The sequence below is a fragment of the Mustela putorius genome, unplaced genomic scaffold, assembly GCF_011764305.1.
Source record: "Mustela putorius furo isolate JIRA1106 unplaced genomic scaffold, ASM1176430v1.1 tig00537275_pilon_pilon_pilon, whole genome shotgun sequence".
NCBI lineage: Eukaryota > Metazoa > Chordata > Mammalia > Carnivora > Mustelidae > Mustela > Mustela putorius.
The window spans coordinates 910894-930465 of NW_025422413.1; the positions used below are offsets into that span (position 1 = coordinate 910894).

General features: G+C 34.8%; 1 protein-coding gene across 7 annotated transcripts in view; it reads left to right on the forward strand.

Moving 5' to 3' along the window:
• Nucleotides 1–19572, forward strand: part of PSD3 (pleckstrin and Sec7 domain containing 3) — a 624510-nt gene that overhangs the window by 428233 nt on the left and 176705 nt on the right. The gene's annotated exons all lie outside the window — the stretch shown is intronic.

Here is a 19572-nt window from a genome sequence, read left to right on the forward strand (position 1 = left end):
GTAGTAGAATTAGTAGATCATATGGTAATTCTGTATTTAAGTTTTTGAGGAACCACCATACCATTCTCCACAGTGACTGCACCAGTTTGCATTTCCACCAACAGTGCACAAGGATTCTTTTATCTCTACAACCTCTCTGAAATTTGTTTCTTGAGTTTTTTATTTTAGCCGTTCTGACAGGTGGGAGGTGATATCTCATTGCAGTTTTGATTTGCATTTCCCTGATGATAGGAAAGTGTCTTATCTTGAGCCCAGTCCATGGATTAGCATGGAAGTCTACCCAAGAACTGAATTCTTCTGTGTGCCTCTTGTCAATCTAGAGAGCATTGTGTTCAGGAGCCCAAAATCCAGAATCAGGTAGATTTGGGTTTGAATTCCATCTCTTCCATGTACTAGCTGGGTCACTGGTCATGCTTCTTTGCAGTTTCCTCTTTTTTATATGGGGAACGATTACTGAATCTCTTATAATCCTCAGGATGACACTATAAAATGTTCTAGAACATTAAATATAAAGCAGTAGTGAAAGCCATATCTACAGCAGTGAAGAGCATGAGAGGAGTCAAAGATAAGGTAGAAGCCAAAACCTAAATAAGTAGGGAAATACTGGTGTTGCTACTAGAAATGGACAGTATATGACAAAGTTTAGAGATAGATGATAAAGGCTAAATGGAGTGGAAAGGTCCTGTAGGAAAGTGAAAATGTTGAATTGAAACTTGGGAAAGAGGTCAGAGCTATATAAGTACTTGGGAAAATCTTTTACAGATATGGCAGATCAAGTTTTTTGTTTTTTTTTTAAAGATTTTATTTATTGGGCGCCTGGGTGGCTCAGTGGGTTAAGCCGCTGCCTTCGGCTCAGGTCATGATCTCAGGGTCCTGGGATCGAGTCCCGCATCGGGCTCTCTGCTCAGCAGGGATCCTGCTTCCTCCTCTCTCTCTGCCTACCTCTCTGCCTACTTGTGATCTCTCTCTGTCAAATAAATAAATAAAAATCTTTAAAAAAATAAAAAAGAAAAAAAGATTTTATTTATTAACAGAGAGAGATCACAAGTAGGCAGAGAGGCAGGCAGAGAGAGAGGAAGGGAAGCAGGCTCCCTGCTGAGCAGAGAGCCCGATGCGAGACTCGATCCCAGGACCCTGAGATCATGACCTGAGCCGAAGGCAGCGGCTTAACCCACTGAGCCACCCAGGCACCCCCGGCAGATGAAGTTTTAAGAATGAATAAAGATTGCTGAGAAAAGGACCTTAGTGGAAGAAAGCAATTCTAAGTGCTATCTCTGAGAAGTACCAACATTAATAAATAATGGGACAAAAATAAGTTAGAGAAAATATGATTGGAGTGGCACACAAAGAATTGGCTGAGAACAGTGTTCTATATAATTATATACATGTACATACTCATTTATCAAGGAAAAATCTTACATTCCTTATCTGCAGAATCATAGAAATTGATGTATAGCTGAATTTTCTAAAGTGTGTTCTAAGGAACATTAGTTTTAGTAGCTGTTAAAAGGTACTTTTATGATCAAACTTTATGAGTAACCCCGTTTTTTAACTGGATTATTTGTTTTTTGTTTTTTGGGTGTGAGTTTTATAAATTCTTAATATATTTTAGAGACTAGCTGTTTATTAGAAATGCCAGTTGCAAATATCTTGCCCATTCTGTAGGTTTTTATTTAGTTTCTTAGTTGTTTCTTTGCTATGCTGAAGCTTTTTGTTTTGATGTAGTTCCAATAGACTATATTTGCTTTTGTCGCATCAGGAGACATATCTAGACAGATGTTGCTATAGCCAGTGTCAGAGAAATTACTACCTATGTTCTCTTCTAGGGCTTTTATGGAGTCAGATCTCACATTTAACTCTTAATCCATTTTGAATTTATTTCTGTGTATGGTTTAGAAAAGTGGTCTAGTTTCATTCTTTCACATATTGCTGTCAAGTTTTCTCAACACCATTTGTTGAAGAGGCTGTCTTTTTCAAAAACATCATGCTTTGTTGAAGATTCATTGATCATATGATTGTGGGCTTATTTCTGGGATTATTCTATTCCATTGTTCTATGTGTCTGTTTTTATGCCAGTGCCATACTGTTCTGATCACTACAGCTTTGTAATATAACCTGAAGTCCAGAATTGGACTTTGCTTTGCTTTGCTTTTTTAAGGTTGCTTTGGCTATCTGGAGTCTTTTGTGGTTCCATACAAATTTTAAGATCACTGAAGTTCTATGAAAAATGCTTTTGGTATTTTGATGGAATTGCATTAAATGTATAATTTGCTGTGGATAGTATAGGCATTTTAACAATATCAGTTCTTCAGATCCAATGGAAGAGAGAGCATGGATTCTCTTTCTGTTTCTTTGCATCAACCTGAATTTCTTTCATTGGTGTGTTACAGTTTCAATATACAGGTCTTCTTCACCTTTTTGGTTAGGTTTATTCCGAGGTATCTCCTTATTTTTCATGCTATTGTAAGTGGGATTGTTTTCTTAATTTTACTTTCTATTACTTTGTTATTGGTGCACAGAAATGCAATAGATTTTGTGTTGATTTTGTATCTTATGAATTTACTGAATTCGTTTTATCAATTCTAGAAGTTTTTGGTGGAGCCTTTTGGGTTTTCTATCTAGAGTATGACATCTACAAATAGCCAAAGTTTATTTCTTCCTTACCAATTTGGATGCCTTTTATTTCTTTTTGTTGTGTGATTGCTGTGGCTACAGCTTGGGAGTACCATGTTAAATAAAAGCAGTGAGAGAAGACATCCTTTTCTTATTCTTGACATTAGGGGAAAAGCCTTCAATTTTTCCTCATTTAGGATGACTGCAGGTGCTTCATATCAGGCCTTTATTATTTTGAGGTATGTTTCCTCTAACCCTACTTTGTTGAGAGTTTTTATCATGAATTGCACTTTAGTTCAAATGCTTTTTCTGCAGATATTGAAAGGTTCTTATCCTTTCTCTTATTGATGTGATGTATTACATTGATTTGTGTCAATAATTAACCACTTTTCATCCCAATAATAAATCCCACTTAACATTGATGAATGATTTTTGTTGGATGTGGTTTACCAGCATTTTGTTGAGGATTTTTGCATGTATGTTCATCAGAGATATTGGACTGAAGTTCTCTTTTTTTATTGTGTCTTTATCTGGTTTTGGTATGAGGGTAATGCTGTCCTCATAGAATGAATATGGAAGTTTTCTTTCCTCTTGTATTTCTTGGGAGCATTTGAGAAAATAGGTATTAACTCTTCCATTAATGTTGGTAGAATTCAGCAGTGAAGCTTGGGTCCTATACTTTTGTTTATTGGGAGTTTATTGATTACTGATTCAGTTACATAGCTCGTAATAGATTTGGTCAAATTTTCTTTCTCCTGCTTTAGTTCTGATAGGTAATATGTGTCTAGGAATTTATCCATTTCTTCTAGGTTGTCCAATGTGTTGACATAATAGTTTTTCATAATTTTCTCTTATAGTTGTTTGTATTTCTCTCGTGTTGGTTATTATTTCTCCTCTTTCATTTCTGGTTTTGTTTGAGCCCTCTCATCCTCTTTCTCTCTTTTGATTATTTTGGATAGAGTTTCATCAATTCTTTGATTATTTGGAAGAACCAGCTTCTTCATTGATCTGTTCTGTTGGCTTTTTTTTTTAGTTGCTATATCATTTATTTCTGCCATAATCTTTATTATGTCCTTCCTTCTGCTTGTTCTGGGTTTAGTTTATTGTTTTTTTTTCTCTACCCAATTAGGTATAAGATTAGGTTTTTTATTTGAGATTTTTCTTGCTTTTTGAGATAGACTGTATTACTATAAATTTCTCTCTTAGAACTGCTTTTGCTGCATTCCAGTGATTGTATATCATTATGCTTTTATTTCTGTTTTTCTCCACCTAATTTTTAATTTTTTTCTGATTTCATGGTTGACCCATTCATTGTTTAATAGCATGATAATTAACCTCCATGTATTTGTGCTCTTTGGAGATTTTTTTTCTTGTAGTTGATATCTAATTTCATAGCATTATAATTAAATTTCTTGACACTTGCTTTTTGGCCTAATATGTGGTCTATCTTGAGAATGTTCCATGTACACTTGAAAAGAATGTGTTCTGTTGTTTTCGGATGGAATATTCTGAATATATCTTTTATATCCATCTGGTCCAGTTTGTCCTCCAAAGCCACTGTTGCCTTGTTTGCTTTCTGTTTCTATGATCTGTCCATTGATGTAAATGTAGAGTTAAAAATCCTCTGCTATTATATCAATATTGATTTGTTTCTTCATGTTTGTTATTAACTATCTTATGTATATTATGTATAGTATTTACAATTGTTATATCTTATTGTTGGATTGTCCTCTTATGATTGTCTTTGTTTTGAAGTCTGCTTTGTCCGATTTAAGTATTGCTACCCCAGTTTTCTTTTGACATCTATTTGCATGATAAGTGTTTTTCCATCCCCTTACTTTCAATTTGCAGGTGGCTTTAAAAATGAGTCTCTTACAGGGCATATAAATGGGTCATGTATTTTTGTCTATTCCATGACCCTTTATCTTTTGATTGGAGCATTCACCCCATTTACATTCAGAGTAATATCAATAAGATATGTATTTATTGCTGTTTTGTTACTTGATTTGTGTTTGTTTTCTACTTCTCCTCAGACTCTTTCTTCTGTTGCTCTCTACTCTCATGATTTTCTGACTTTCTTTACTGGTGTTCTTGGATTTCTTTCTTTTCATTTTTGATTTGTGGTTAACATGGGGTTTATATATAACATGTGAATATAGCTGTCTATGTTAAGTTGATGATCACTTAAATTTGAACCCATTCTTTACTCTCCCCCCTACCTATGTTTTAGATATATGGTGTAATACTTCATACCCACTTGATGCCCTTTGACTGACTTTTACATTTATACTTATTGTTACTGTTTTTCCTTCTTTTCTTACTCCTACTTTCAGTCTTTCTTTTCCAATCAAAGAGTCCTTTTTAACATTTCAGTAGGGCTGGTTTGGTGGTCATGAACTCCTTTACCTTTTGTTTGAGAAACTGTTTATCTCTCCTTCTGTTCTGCATGATACCCTTTCTGGAAAGAGTGTTCCTGGCTGCAGAGTTTTTCCTTTGAACATATCATGCCACTGTCTTCTGGCCTGCCAAGTTTCTGCTGAAAAACCCACTAATAGTCTTATGGGGTTTCCCTTCTATATAACTGTTTTCTTTTCTCTTGTTGATTTTAAAATTTTCTCTTTATCACTACTTTTTGTCAGTTGATTACTCTGTGTCTTGGTGTGGACCTCCATAGACTGATTTTGTTGAGGGATCTCTGTGCCTACTAGATATTGATAGTTCCTTCCCCAGATTCAGGAAGTTGTCAACTATTTCATCAGGTAAGTTTTCTGATCCCCTTTCTCTTCTGGGATCCATATAATGAGAATGTTATTATGCTTGATGGAGTAACTGAGTTTCCTAAAACTATTCTCATTTTGCATATTTTTTTCTCTCAGTTTTTCAGCTCGATTACTTTCCATTCTGTTCTCCAGGTTGCTGATTCATTCCTCTGATTCCTTTAGCCCACTATTTATTTCATCTAGTGTATTTTTAATTTCATTTATTGTGTTTTTCATCTCTGATGTGTTCTTTTTCATGTTCTTTATTTCTTTGATAAGGTTCTCACTGTTGTCTTCCACTCTTGTCAAGTCCAGTGAGTATCTTTTTGATCATTAAATTCCTTATCAGGCAGGCATATTATTTATATCCATTTTGCTTAGGTCTCTTGCTATGGTTTTGTCCTGTTCTTTCATTTGGGACATGTTCCTCTGTCTCCTTATTTTGTCTAACTCTTGTGTTTCTCTGTGTTAGGAAAGTCAGCTACATCTTCTTCTCTTAGAGGTAATGGCCTTATGAAGAAGTTTTATATTGCCCCAATGTGCAGTGACCCCTCTTCACCAGAAACTGGTACTTCACAGGTGTTTCCTATATGTTTTGTGCAACTTGTTATTATGTCTTGGCTTCTTTTTCCTTTAGTCCAGTCATGTGCAATGGCTTTCTTTGCCTATTGTAGGCAGTATTTAGCCCCTTTGGGGCTGCCTTGGGCTTGAATTGAGTCAGATCAGGCATTTTCCAGAGGTGGAGTGGGACCAAACTGCAGTGTATTTTCCCGGTGTTGTTTAGTGAGAAGGTTTTATTGGTAGGTATGGCCTGCAGTCAAACCAACTATCTGTTGGCAGCCCACTGCTGGGGCTGCCATCTAACTAGTGTGTGTGGTTATCTTTCCCTCACCCCAGAAAAGGAGTCACTTTGGAGTGACTGGCCTCTGTTGGAGCTGCTTGCATATTATCAGTGGCTTTGGATGGGCTATGGTCAGGGGCATATTGAAGGGGACATCATGCTGCTGCTGGGACCAGCTGGTGTGGGGCATGCAGTTTTAGCATAGTGAGCACTAGTCTGCTTTTGAAATGAGACCTTTCATCAAAGCTACAAGAACTGGGTAGTCTGGGCAAATCTGCACAGTGTTTGTGGGAGGGATGCACAATTTTAACAAAGAATGCATTGGTCTTCTGTTGGACCACCTCTGCTGCCATGAGGACCAAGGCCCCACAGAGTAGTTGGGTTGGAAGACACAGTGTTGTTAAGGTTGTTCCAGTCTCCTGAGAAAGTAGACTCACAGCTCTGGGACTGAGGAAGATGTGACTAGAAAGGGTCAATTTGTAAAAGTGTAGGGACTGTGCTTGGTGTGAGCAAGTTAGGTAGTGAGTGCAGGCACTGTGTTGGTTCCCACAAGTGGTTCTGTGTTTCTGCTGAGCAGTGAGGAAGGAGATGGTGCCAGCCAACTCCTTTGTTTCTTCAGTAGTAGTAGTTTCTTACTCTAACACTCCTGGACAGGCTCTGAGATTAGTAAGTAACTCTCCCTCCCTTTTGCCTCAGGTGTTTTTCACCTGATAGTTTTACATGGTATCTCCTTGAGCTATTCCTTGTGCTGTCTCTTTAGGTGGGGAAACTCAACTTCCTATCACCCTCCAGGGTCACCTAGATTCAAGCCTGCTGACTTTTAAAACTCTATAGATTTTAAGTACAACTATTGTAAGAACTCCAAATATTCAGCCCCTCTCCTTTCACAGCCAAATGTTATGGGGATTTATTTTCCCCAAGGGAGTTCCTTGGTGTGATAGTTTAATTCTACCCTTCCTCCAGTCTGGCTTTCTCCCCACCTTGGAGGCTAGAGTCTTTTAGGTCCTCACCACATCTACACCTTTTCTACCACCTTTGATGTGGCATTTTCTGTACATCTGGTTGTAGAGTTTGGTCTTCTAGTCTTTGGGTCATCTTCTGGATTATTTATGCTGAATATAACTGTTACCTGGTTGTATTTGTGGGATGAGGTGAGCTTATGGTCTTCCTGCTCTGCCGTCTTCCCAGGCTCCCTACAGCAATTCTCTTTTAAAACTTCCAGGTAACCACCCAAATTTTATATTATTACTGTTGAGAGAACTGAGGCAAATAAAAGTTGCAATATGTTGTACAGTGTTTGTAGATACCACAAATATATTTAGTGTTAAAAAAAAAATTGAGTGTATCAGAAAAAAAGGTTGGGGAAGTTGGCATTAAGAGTTTTTTGGTACAGAAAGAAGTAACCAAGGGAAGATTAATAAAACTATTTTGTGTGAAACATTGGATAATAAGTTCTCCATTTTGGGTGTTCATACTAATGAATGTTTGCTAAGTATGTATTGTGCCTCATTAAAATAATAGACTAGAATAAGAAGATTCTTACCATCATTACAATTAGATTATTGCTTTCCTCACATTCCTAACATGAAGAATGCTACATCATATTTTTAGTAAAATAGCAATTCTAATATTAATGTTACATGGAATTGACAAATTTAGAAGGTAATCTACATGAACATTAAATAAGGGTAAGACTGAATATATAGATGGATATGTAAAGAATATTATTAATTTGATTATTCTAATGTAAATTCAGTGAGAATACATTGAATATAAGATAAAGAAGAAAAACTAGAAATAAGATAGTTATGAAAAAGTCATCAATTTGAAAGGAGATTTTTGAGCTGAAGAATTAATATCACTTAAAAATTTCTCAGTAAATATGATACTGAATGTGGTTCAGTCTCCCTGATTTTGGGGTTTAAAGGAGGAAAAACCAGGATATAGAATTAGGGAAAATTCTCTTATAGCTCTCTAAAGTATAATTTATTAATCCAAATCATATCTCACAATGTTTAAACTGTGAAGACCTGTTTTTCTCTGTCATTTCAAGTATGCTGAACTCAGATAGGGGAAACTAGAAGAATTTGCTGTTCAGTTCTTAGCTTTAAAGGGCAAGTTAAAAACAAAAATGTCTGCTTTCTGTTTAAGTAGCATCTCTCTCAATGCTGAGGAGATGGATACTTAGAATATTTAAGGATTTATTGTCATAACAGTTTTAACATCCATTAAGATGATGATGAAAGTGATGTAATTTACAAATACTGTTATCTTCGCTTTACATTATCTTTAATTTCAGAATATGCAGAACAGACAGTTGGTGAGCAGATGGAATGTGATTATAATGTTAGTATCCTACTTGTACCAGAGCAATTTTAGAATCACTGAGGTGCAAAGAATTATGGAAGCTGGTCTATAAGGAAATTATTTTTCCTAATATGTTGGTGATTTAGAATTTTATGCCATTTATATTAATCGCTAACCTTTTGATTTTTGTTAATGATATGAGGAAAATATTATAATGAATATAATTTCTAAGTGAAGCATATTATGCATGCAGCAGCTAATATAGTGCTTTGAATATTGTAGGCAATAGTCTGGTTTTCATTAAGCATTTTGTATGTGTACATTTTAATATACATGCATACATACATTTTTGGGGATTTAGCAAATTTAACCAGATCAGTAGTGTTAAAAGAAGTTATTTTAAGTTGCCCATTAAAAATTTCATAGTAGATCTTTTGGAAACACCTTGTTTGACCCTAGTAAACTTCCAACAACTTTTTAAAAAACATCTTATCATTTATACTTAGTTTGAAAAGCATGCTGCAATCTGTACATATAGCTAATTTACCAGCCTGCATCTTCCTCACATCTGGCAGTATTCTTATTGGTGTTAAAGGACTAAAGAAGGAGCTTGTTATTTTTAATAGAAAGGTTGGCTCTTTATAGTTCAGATGTCTGTGTCCGAATAAGATATTTTTAGAAAATAAAAATATTTTTCCTGGTTTAACTGAATTTTTAAATTTACATATCTTTTTTATTTAAACTGTTGGTAAATGACAAAGACAGATTCATTTTAAACTGATTCTGCTTTGTGCCATTATACCATCTGGTATCATAGAAATTTCTTGACATGTCAGCAAATTTTTAAAATAAGTTTATTATTTATTTTCCAAAAATTACCTGATCACAATATTCAGTTAACATTTAACTTAGTATTTAATTTTTTTAAAAGATTTTATTTATTTATTCGACAGAGAGATCACAAGTAGATAAAGAGGTAGGCAGAGAGAGAGGGGGAAGCAGGCTCCCTGCTGAGCAGAGAGCCCCATGTGGGGCTCCATCCCAGAACCCTGAGATCGTGACCTGAGCTGAAGGCAGAGGCTTAACCCATTGAGCCACCCAGTCACCCCTAAGGTATAATCTATATACCATAATATTCACTCATTTAATTGCACAATTTCATGATTTTATGTATACTTATATATAACAATCACCTGAATTTATCACCCCCTTGTTAACCACTTCATAAAGATTCCTTGTACATGTCATTCAGTATATTTGCTGTGAACTCTTCCCTCCTCTCTGGTCCTGCACTGTCTTGTGCACAACTCTATGAGGTTTATAATAAAATGTATAACCCATTGTTATATGTATCTATTTCCCCTGCTGGACTATTCATCCCTCAATGCTCTTAGTCATTTGGATAGCCCATTCCCTACCACACTGCCAGTTAGAAGCTCCTTTTAATTTATTACTGAGCTGGTACTCACTCCCTCTTAGAGACCAAAAGGGACTTGGCCTCTTGCTGTCTACCATGCTTCACAGTGCCAGTTAGAAGTGCCTTTTAATTTATTACTGAGCTGGTACTCACTCCCTCTTAGAGACCAAAAGGGACTTGGCCTCTTGCTGTCTACCATGCTTCACAGACATTCCTGTGCATGATGTGGTAACTTTAAAAAAAATTTTTTTTTAAGATTTTATTCATTTATCATTCATTTTAGTCAGAGAGACAGAGAGAATGTGAGCAGGGAGAAGAACATAGGGGGAAAGTATCCCAAGCAGACTCTGCACTGATCATAGAGCCCAATGTGGAGGCTGTTCTCATGACCCTGAGATCATGACCTGAGCCAGAACCAAGGGTTGGACTCCTCCCTAACTGATTGAGCCACCCAGGCAACCCAAATAGACACCACATCCAAGAGGCCCATTGATCCCCAAATAGGTTGAAGCCAAATAGGGCTACACTGAAACATATTGTTATGAAATTGTCAAAAGTAAAGATAAAAAACGAATTTTAAAAGCAACAAGAGAAAAAGGAGAAGGATATAAAAGGGAGCCCTCATAAAAGCGTAGGTAACTATCCCAACAGAAAATTTTCAGGCCAGGGGAGAATGGCATAACACATTCAAAATATTGAAATAAAAAACTGTCAACCAAGAACACTATATCCAAAGAAGCTGTCCTTCAGAAATGGAGGAGAGATAAAAAAACATTCTGAAATTAAAAAAAAACAAGAGAATTTATTACCACTAGACTTGCCTTAGAAGAAATTCTAAGGGGGTTTATTTAAGTGGAAATAAAGGGACACTAATTAACATCATAAAAACATATAAGAGGGGTGCCTGGGTGGCTCAGTCAGTTAAACGTATGCCTTTGGCTCAGGTCATGATCCTGGGGTTCTTGGATCAAGCCCCACATCAGGCTTCCTGCTCCATGATGAACCTGCTTCTCTCACTCCCTCTGCCTGCTTCTCTGCAGGGATATATATCCTGCAGGATATATGAGCTATACATAAAATATCTTAGAATTATAACACACATAAAAAATATACATAAAATATCTTAGAGTTATAACACACTAATTTAAACTAATAACATCAATAAAATTCCTAAGTTTTATACTTTTCCTTCTCTTTTTCCACATATTTTAAATTACTGATGCTATAATTTATATATTCTATAATTGATAGCAGATTTTATATACATAAAATATATAAATATATATGTATATGTATATACATATATATTTTATGTATATATTTGTATACATAAAATATACAAATATATCAAGTATATATTTTAATATATATTATATATATTATATACACATATATATATGTATATATATATATAAAAGAAAGTAGTGTAAAACTCACTAGAATGGTAAATTTATAGTCAAAGTTTGATTCTGAAATAGGGTAATAGTGGTGATTAATTCACTTACAACTCTCATTACTTAAACTTAAAAAAAAACCTTAAAAATAGCAAAAAAAAATACTTAACTGCTAAAAAAATACTTATTCTGCTATTAATTACAGAATATAAGAATATGTAAATTATAGCATCAGTAATTTAAAATATGTGGAAGAAGAGAAGGAAAAGTATAAAACTTAGGAATTTTATTGACGTTATTAGTTTAAATTAGTGTGTTATAATTCTAAGATATTTTATGTATAGCTCATGGTAACCACAAAAGAAATACCTATATAAGTACACAAAAGAACATGGTAAAACAAAGCATGCTGATAACCAGAAGACATCAAGACACATAACAACCAGAAAACAATTAACAAAGGCAGTTGTTAAGTTCTTAGCAATAACTACTCTAAAAATAAATGGATTAAATTTGTCAGCAAAAAAATATGGAATGGCTGATAGATTTAAAAACCAAGCAAAACAAAAAAGGTTCAGCTATATGCTGCCTACAAGAGACTCACTTGGCCATTAAGACAAGCAGACCAAGAGTAAAAGGATGGAAAAAGATATTTGAAGTAAATGGTAACCAAAAACAGAACAACAGAGATAGCTATACTTACATCAGACTAAGAAGACTTTAAACTAAAATGATAAAAAGAGGTAAGGCCATTATGTTATGATAAAGGGGCTGATGCATCAAGAAGATATAACTTGTAAGTATATATGTGACCAACATGGATCACATAAATATATAAAGCAAAAATTAACAGAACTAAAAGAAGAAATAAACACTGATACAGTGACAGTTAAGGACTTTAATACCCCAATGGATTCAGAGAATCAATAAGGAAACAGCAAATTTAAATAACATTTTAGATTAAGTGGACCTAAAAGATATATACAGAACATTGTTTCCTAAATAGCAGAATATGTTTGTATCAAGTGCACATGTAACATTTTCTAGGATAGATTATGTATTAGGTAACAGAACTAGCCTTAGTGAATTCAAGATTAAAATCATACCAGATATCTTTTCTGAGCACAATGATATGAAACTAGAAGTCCATAACAAGAGGAAAACTGGAAATCCACAAGTATGTAGAAATTGAATTTATTTAACACTCTTTCGAATAACCAATGAATCAAGGAAATTAAATATTTTCTTGAGACAAACTAAAATATACAACATACCAAAACATATGGGATACAGCAAAAGAAGTTCTAGTAAGAGAGTCAATAGCAATAAACACCTATTTTAAGAAGCAAGAAAAATCACAAATAAACAACCTAACACTGTACCCTTAGGAACTAGAAAAAGAACAGAGCCTAAAGTTAACAGAAGGAAGGAAATAGTAAAGATTAGAGCAGAAACATTAAATAGGAAAAGGAATAAAAAGAAATAAATGAAAAAGGAAAACAGAAAAGATTAACCAAACCAAGAGTTTCTTTTTTGAAAAGATTAACAAAATTGACAAACCTTTACCAAGACCAGCCAAGAAAAAGGAAACGCAAGTCAGCAAAATTATAAATGAAATAGGAGATACTATAGCTGATATACAGAAATACAAAGAATCATAAAAAGCTACTATGAACAATTAAATACCAACAGGCGGGACAATCTAGAAAAAAAAAAACCCGAAAACTTCTTAGAAATACACAAAAAAACCTTTGATGAATCAGGAAGAAGTAGAAAGTCTGAATAAGTCAATTAGTAAAGAGATTGAATCAGTAATCAAAAATCTCCTGACAAATAAAAGCCCAGGACCATATGGCTTTATTGGTAAATTTTACCTAACATTTAAAGAATTAATGACAGTCCTTCTCAAACTCTACTGTAAAATTAAAAAAGAGGGGACACTCACAAATTTATTTTACAAGGCCAGTATCATCCTGATACCAAAGCCAGAAAAATATTAGAAAACTGCAGACCAATATTCTTGATGAATATAGATTCAAAAGTTCTCAATAAAATAGTGACAAACCAAATTTAGCAGCACATTAAGAAGATCATTCACTGGGGCGCCTGGGTAACTTTAGTGGGTTAAAGCCTCTGCCTTCTGCTCAGATCATGATCTCACAGTCCTGGGATCGAGCCCCGCATCGGGCTCTCTGCTTTATGGGAAGCCTGCTTCCCTCTCTCTCTCTGCCTGCCTCTCTGCCTACTTGTGATCTCTGTCTGTCAAATAAATAAATAAAATCTTAAAAAAAAAAGATAATTTACTGTGATCAAGTAGGATTTATATTTGGATGTAAAGATGGTTTAATATATGCAAATCCATCAATAGAATTAATAGAATCAAAGAAAAAAATCATATGACCATTTTGGTAGATCCATAAAAAGTATTTGATGAAATTCAACATTCATGATAAAAACACTTAACCAATTAGATATAGAAGCAACATGCCTCTACATGATAAAGGACATAGACGATAAGTCCATAACTAATATCATATCAGTGGTGAAATGTTGAAAGCTTTTCTGTATAATCAGGAGTAAGACAAAGGTGCCCACTCTGACCACTTCTATTTAAGTAGTACTGGAAACCCTTGCCAGAACAGTCAGGCAAGAAGGAGAAATAAAAGGCATCAGAATTAGGAAGATGTAAAATTATGTCTGTTTGCAGATGACTTGATTTTACATATAAAAAATCCTAAGGAATAAAAAAAAAACTATTAGGCCTAATCAACAAATTCAGTAAAGTTGCAGGATACAAAGTTAGCATATAAAAGAATTATCTGAAAAAAGAATTAAAGAAAATGATCCTATTACTATAGCATTAAGAACAATAAAATACTTTGGAGTAGACTTAACCAAGGAGGTGAAAGATCATTACTCTGAAAACTGCAAGACATGAATGAAAGCAATTGAAGAGGGCACAAATAGAAAAGTATTCTATGTTCATGGATTGGAAGAAATAATGTTGTTTGAATGTCCATATTACCAAAAGCCTTCAGTAGATTCAGTAATCCTAATTAAAATTCCAATTGCATATTTTGCAGAAGTAGGAAAAACATTCCTAAAATTTATATGTAATAACCAAATAGCCAAAGCAATACTGAGAAAGAACTAAGCAGGAGGCACACACTTCCTGATTTCAAGCTATACTAGTAAAAACAGTATGATACTGGCATAAAAACAGAGATCAGTGCAACAGAACTGACAGCCCAGAAATAAACCCTAGCATATATGGTCAACCTAATATTAGATAAGGGAATCAATAATTCCCAATGGAGAAAAGACAGTCTCAAATAAATGGTTCTGGGAGAATTGGATATTCATGTTTAAAAAAATGAATTTTTTTTTTTAAAGATTTTATTTATTTATTTGACAGACAGAGATCACAAGTAGGCAGAGAGGCAGGCAGAGAGAGGAGGAAGCAGGCTCCCTGCTGAGCAGAGAGCCGGACATGGGGCTCGATCCCAGGACCCTGAGATCATGACCTGAGCCGAAAGCAGAGGCTTTAACCCACTGAGCCACCCAGGTGCCCCCAAAAAATGAATTTTTTTAAATTTTTAATATTATCGTTTTATTTCACACCACTCATGAAAACTAAGTTGGTATGGATTGAAGACTTGAATGTTAGATCTGAAACCATGAAACCACCAGAAGAAGCAAGCATAAGACTAAAGATCCTTGGCATGGATCTTACCAATGATTTTTTTTTTTCCTTTTTGACACCAAAAGCACCAGCAACAAAATAAAAAATAAACAAGTGGAACTGCATCAAACTGGAAAGCTTCTGCAAAGCAAAAGAAACAAGTGAAAGGGTAACCTGCAGAATGAGAAAAATGTTTCAAGCCATGTTTCTGATTAGAGGCTAACAGCCAAAATATATAAAGGACTCTACAACTCAATAACCAGAAAACTGCCAAAATAAACCAAAACAACAACAACAACAACAAACTTAATTAAAATGGGCAAAAGACCTGAATAGACATTTTTCCAAAGATACACAAAACACCAACAGGTACATGAAAAATGCTGATCACTAGTCATTATGGAAATAGAAATCAAACCACTTTGAGATATAACTTCATTCCTCTTAGGATAGCCATGATAAAAGACAAAAAATAAGAAATGCTGGCAAGAATGTGGTAAAAAGGGAATCCTTACACACTGTTAGTGGAATTGTAAACTGGCACAGCCAATCTGGAAAACAGTATGGAGGATCCTCAAAAAATGGAAAATAGAACTGTTACATAATTCAGCAGTTTCACTTCTGGAAATATATACAAAGTAAAAAGACTAACTTGAAAAGATATCAGCACCCCACCCCCATGTTTGCTGCAGCTTTATTTGCAATACACAAGAAGTAGAAAGTAACCTAAGTGTTCATCAATAAATGAATAGAAAGAAACTGTGATACACATAAATAATGGAATATTATTCAGCCATTTAAAAAAACGAGGAAATCATGCCATTTGTGACATGGATGGACCTTGAAGGCAATTATGCCAAGTGAAATAAGTCAGAGAATAAAACAAATACTATATGATTTCATTCGTATGTTGAATCTTTAAAAAAAAAAAAAATCAAACTCAGAAAAGAGATCAGATTTGTAGTTACCAGCCAGAGGTGAGGGTGGGGGTGGGTGGGTGGAAGGGAATTGGAGATTGGTGGTCAAAGATAAAAACTTACAGTTACAAGATAAGTAAGTATTTAGGGATTTAATATATTGCATAATGAGTGTAGTTAACCCTACTATATGATGTATGTGAATATTGTTAGAAGAGTAAATCCTGGGGTGTCTGGGTGGCTCAGTTAGTTAAACATCTGCCTTGGGTTCAGGTCATGATCCCAGGGCTATGGGATCGAGCCCTGCTTTGGGCTCCCTGTTAAGTGAAAAGTCTGCTTCTTCCTCCCCCATCTCCTGCTTGTGTTGCTTGTGTTGTGTCTCTGTCTCTGTCAAATAAATAAAATCTTAAAAAAAAAAAAGTAAATACTAAGTTCTCAGAAGAAAATTCTTTTATTTTCCTTTTTTTTTTTTTGCTTTCTCTTTTTATAAGATGATGGTTGCTAACTTAAGCTTGTGGTTATCATCTTAAACTATATGTAAGCCAAATTATTACGCTATATTTCTTGAACTTACGCAGTGATATATGTCAGTTATATTTCAGTAAAACATAGGGAAAACAGTAAAGGAGAAGTATGTTTTCATACGAATATTGAGGAAATTTTCCAGTAGAACTGCCTTATAAGAATTGTTAAGAGAAGTTCTTGAGGGAGAAGGAAAATGATATAGGTCAGAATCTCAGCTCTACATAAAGAAAGGAAGTGTATCATAGGAGGAATAAGTCAATGTGAAGTTTTTTGTTTTGTTTTGTTTTTTTGCTTATTTATTTGACAGACAGAGATTACAAGTAGGCAGAGAGAGGGGGGAGCAGGCTCCTCGCTGAGCAGAGAGCCCGATGCGGGACTTGATCCCAGGACCCCGGGATCCTGACCTGAGCCAAAGGCAGAGGCTTTAACCCACTGAGCCACCCAGGTGCTCCTCAATGTAAAATTTAAAAAGAAAATAACTTTTCTTTTTCTTATTAACATTTTTGATGAGTTTGTTCAAAATATTAGGAACAATTACTTGACTATGTATTTTGCATATATGCATATTTATTCATGTATACATTTATACTTGTATGTAAGTGATATGAATTATAGCAATGTTACAAAGAACAGGAGACTGGAATTTGATGGTTTCTGTTTTTTTGTAAAATATTTGCACTACCTTTGAAATGTTATTTGAATGTACATTTGGATTAGTTGTAAAAGTATATTACAAACTTTAGGGCAACTACTAGAAAACATTCAAAAATATAATATACTAAGAAATGAGGAAAATGGAACTGTATAAACTGCTCAGTTAAAATCACCAAAAGATGGGAAAAGGGAGAAGACAAAAACAGGAATTAATAACAAGAACAATGAATAGAAAACAGTAACAAACATGGTAGCTATTAATCCAATTGTACCATTAAATGTCAGTGGCCTAAATACACAGAAGACAAATTATCAGAGTGGATCAGAGAGAAATTTATAGCATAAATGCTTATATTAAAAAAGAAGAAAGTTCTCAATTCAAAACCTAGTTTTATACCTTAAAGAACTAGTAAAAAGAAACCAGCAGAAAGAATTAAGATACTTTACTGCAGAGAGATAAAATAGGAAATACCAAAATATTAGAAAAAAGTCAATGAAATCAGGAGTCTTTTGAAAAGTTTAACAAAATTGACAAATCTCTAGCTAGGTTGAGGGAAATGGAGAAGACAGATAATTAAAATTAGAAATGAAAGGGGATTTTACTACTTTTAACTGAAATAAAAAGGTTTATAAAAACAGTACTGTGAACAACTGTACACCAACAAATTGAAATAACCTGTACAACAAATGAACAATTTTTAGAAACAAACAACTGCCAAGACTGAATCATCACGCAGAAATACAAAGTCTGACAGATTGATAGGAGATTTAATCAGTAATAATAAACCTCCCAGTGAAGAAAACCCCAAATTCTTTCAAAACTTAAAAAAGAATTAAGGCCAGTCCTGCTAAGACAAAACTGAGGTGGAGAGAACACTTCCAAACTCATTCTGAGGCTAGTAATACACCAGTACCAAAGCCAAACTAAGATACTCTCACAAAATTACAGAACAGTATCTCTTAGGAATATTGATGCAGAAATCCTCCACAAAACACTAGCAAAGCAAATTTGTTATGTCTCATTAACAGAACAAAGAAGCTAATCCACATGAATATTTCAATTGATGCAGAAAAATCATTTGAAAAACTGAAAAACTCTCAGGTTAGAAGCTCTCACCAAATCAGGGATAGAAGGGAAATACCTCAACATTGATGTTTGAAAGACTTAGAGCTAACATCATACTTAATGGTAAAAGACTGAAAGCTTTTCCTCTAATATCAGGAACAAAGGAAAGATGCTTACTCTCACCACTTCTTTTCAACATAGTACTAGAAGTCATAGTCAGAGTGTTATGGACTAAATTGTGTTCCCTTTATAGTCATATGTTGACGCCCTAATCCTTAATGTGACTGTATTTGGAAATAGGGCCTTTAAAAATGTTACTAAGGTTAAATGAAATCATAAGGGTAGATCCTAATCCATTATGACTCATATCCTTAGAAGAAGAGACACCAGAGTTGCACACACACTGAGAAAAGGCCATGTGAGGACACTAATAAAGCCACTATCTACAAACCATGGAGAGATGCCTCAGCTGAGACAAACTGGCCAGCATTTTGACCGTGGATTTTAACCCTCCAGAACTGTGAGAGAAACTGTTTAATTTTTAAGATATTATCTACTATATAATTTTCTAAAGCAGTTTGAATACTGAAAATGTTTCAGCACTGAAAATGGTGGTTGAAAGTAACAAAGACAAATAAATGAAAGAACATCTTGCTTTCCTGGGTTGGGAGACTTAAATTATTGTTAATGCATCAGTTCTGCCTACAGCAACTGCAGGTTCAGTGTGGTTCTCAGAACATTCCTAAGTGACTTTTTTGTTATTGTTTTGCAAAAACAGAAACCTATTCTAAAATGCATAGGGAATCTGAAGGAACCCCAAATAGCCAAAACATTTTTTTAAAGATTTATTTATTTATTTGACACATAGAGAGAGATATAGAGGGAGCTGCATGCAGAGGAAGAGGGAGAAGCAGGCTCTGCACCAAGCAAGGAGCCCAGCTCGAGACTCAATCCCCAGGACCCTGGATTCATGATGTGAGCTGAAGGCAGATGCTTAACTGACTGTGCCACTCAGGTGCCCCTAGCCAAAACAATCTTGGGGGAAAATAAATTGGAATAAAAAATACTAAAAAAAAGAAAAAAATATTTGGGGTGACTGTGTGTCTCAGTCAGTTAAGTGGCTGCCTTTGGCTCTGGTCATGATGTCAGAATCCTAGGATTAAGCCCTACATCAGGCTCTCTGCTCAGTAGGGAGTCTTCTCCCTCTCCCTCCAACTGTCCCTCCTCCTCAGGCTCTCACTGGCTCTCTCTCTGTTTCTCAAATAAATAAATAATTTTTAAAAAAATAAATAAAGAGGGCACCTGGTTAGCTCAGTTGATTGGCGTCTTGCCTTTAGCTTGGTTCATGGTCTTGGGGTCCACGTTGGACCCCCTGCAGGGAGTCTGTTTCTCCCTCT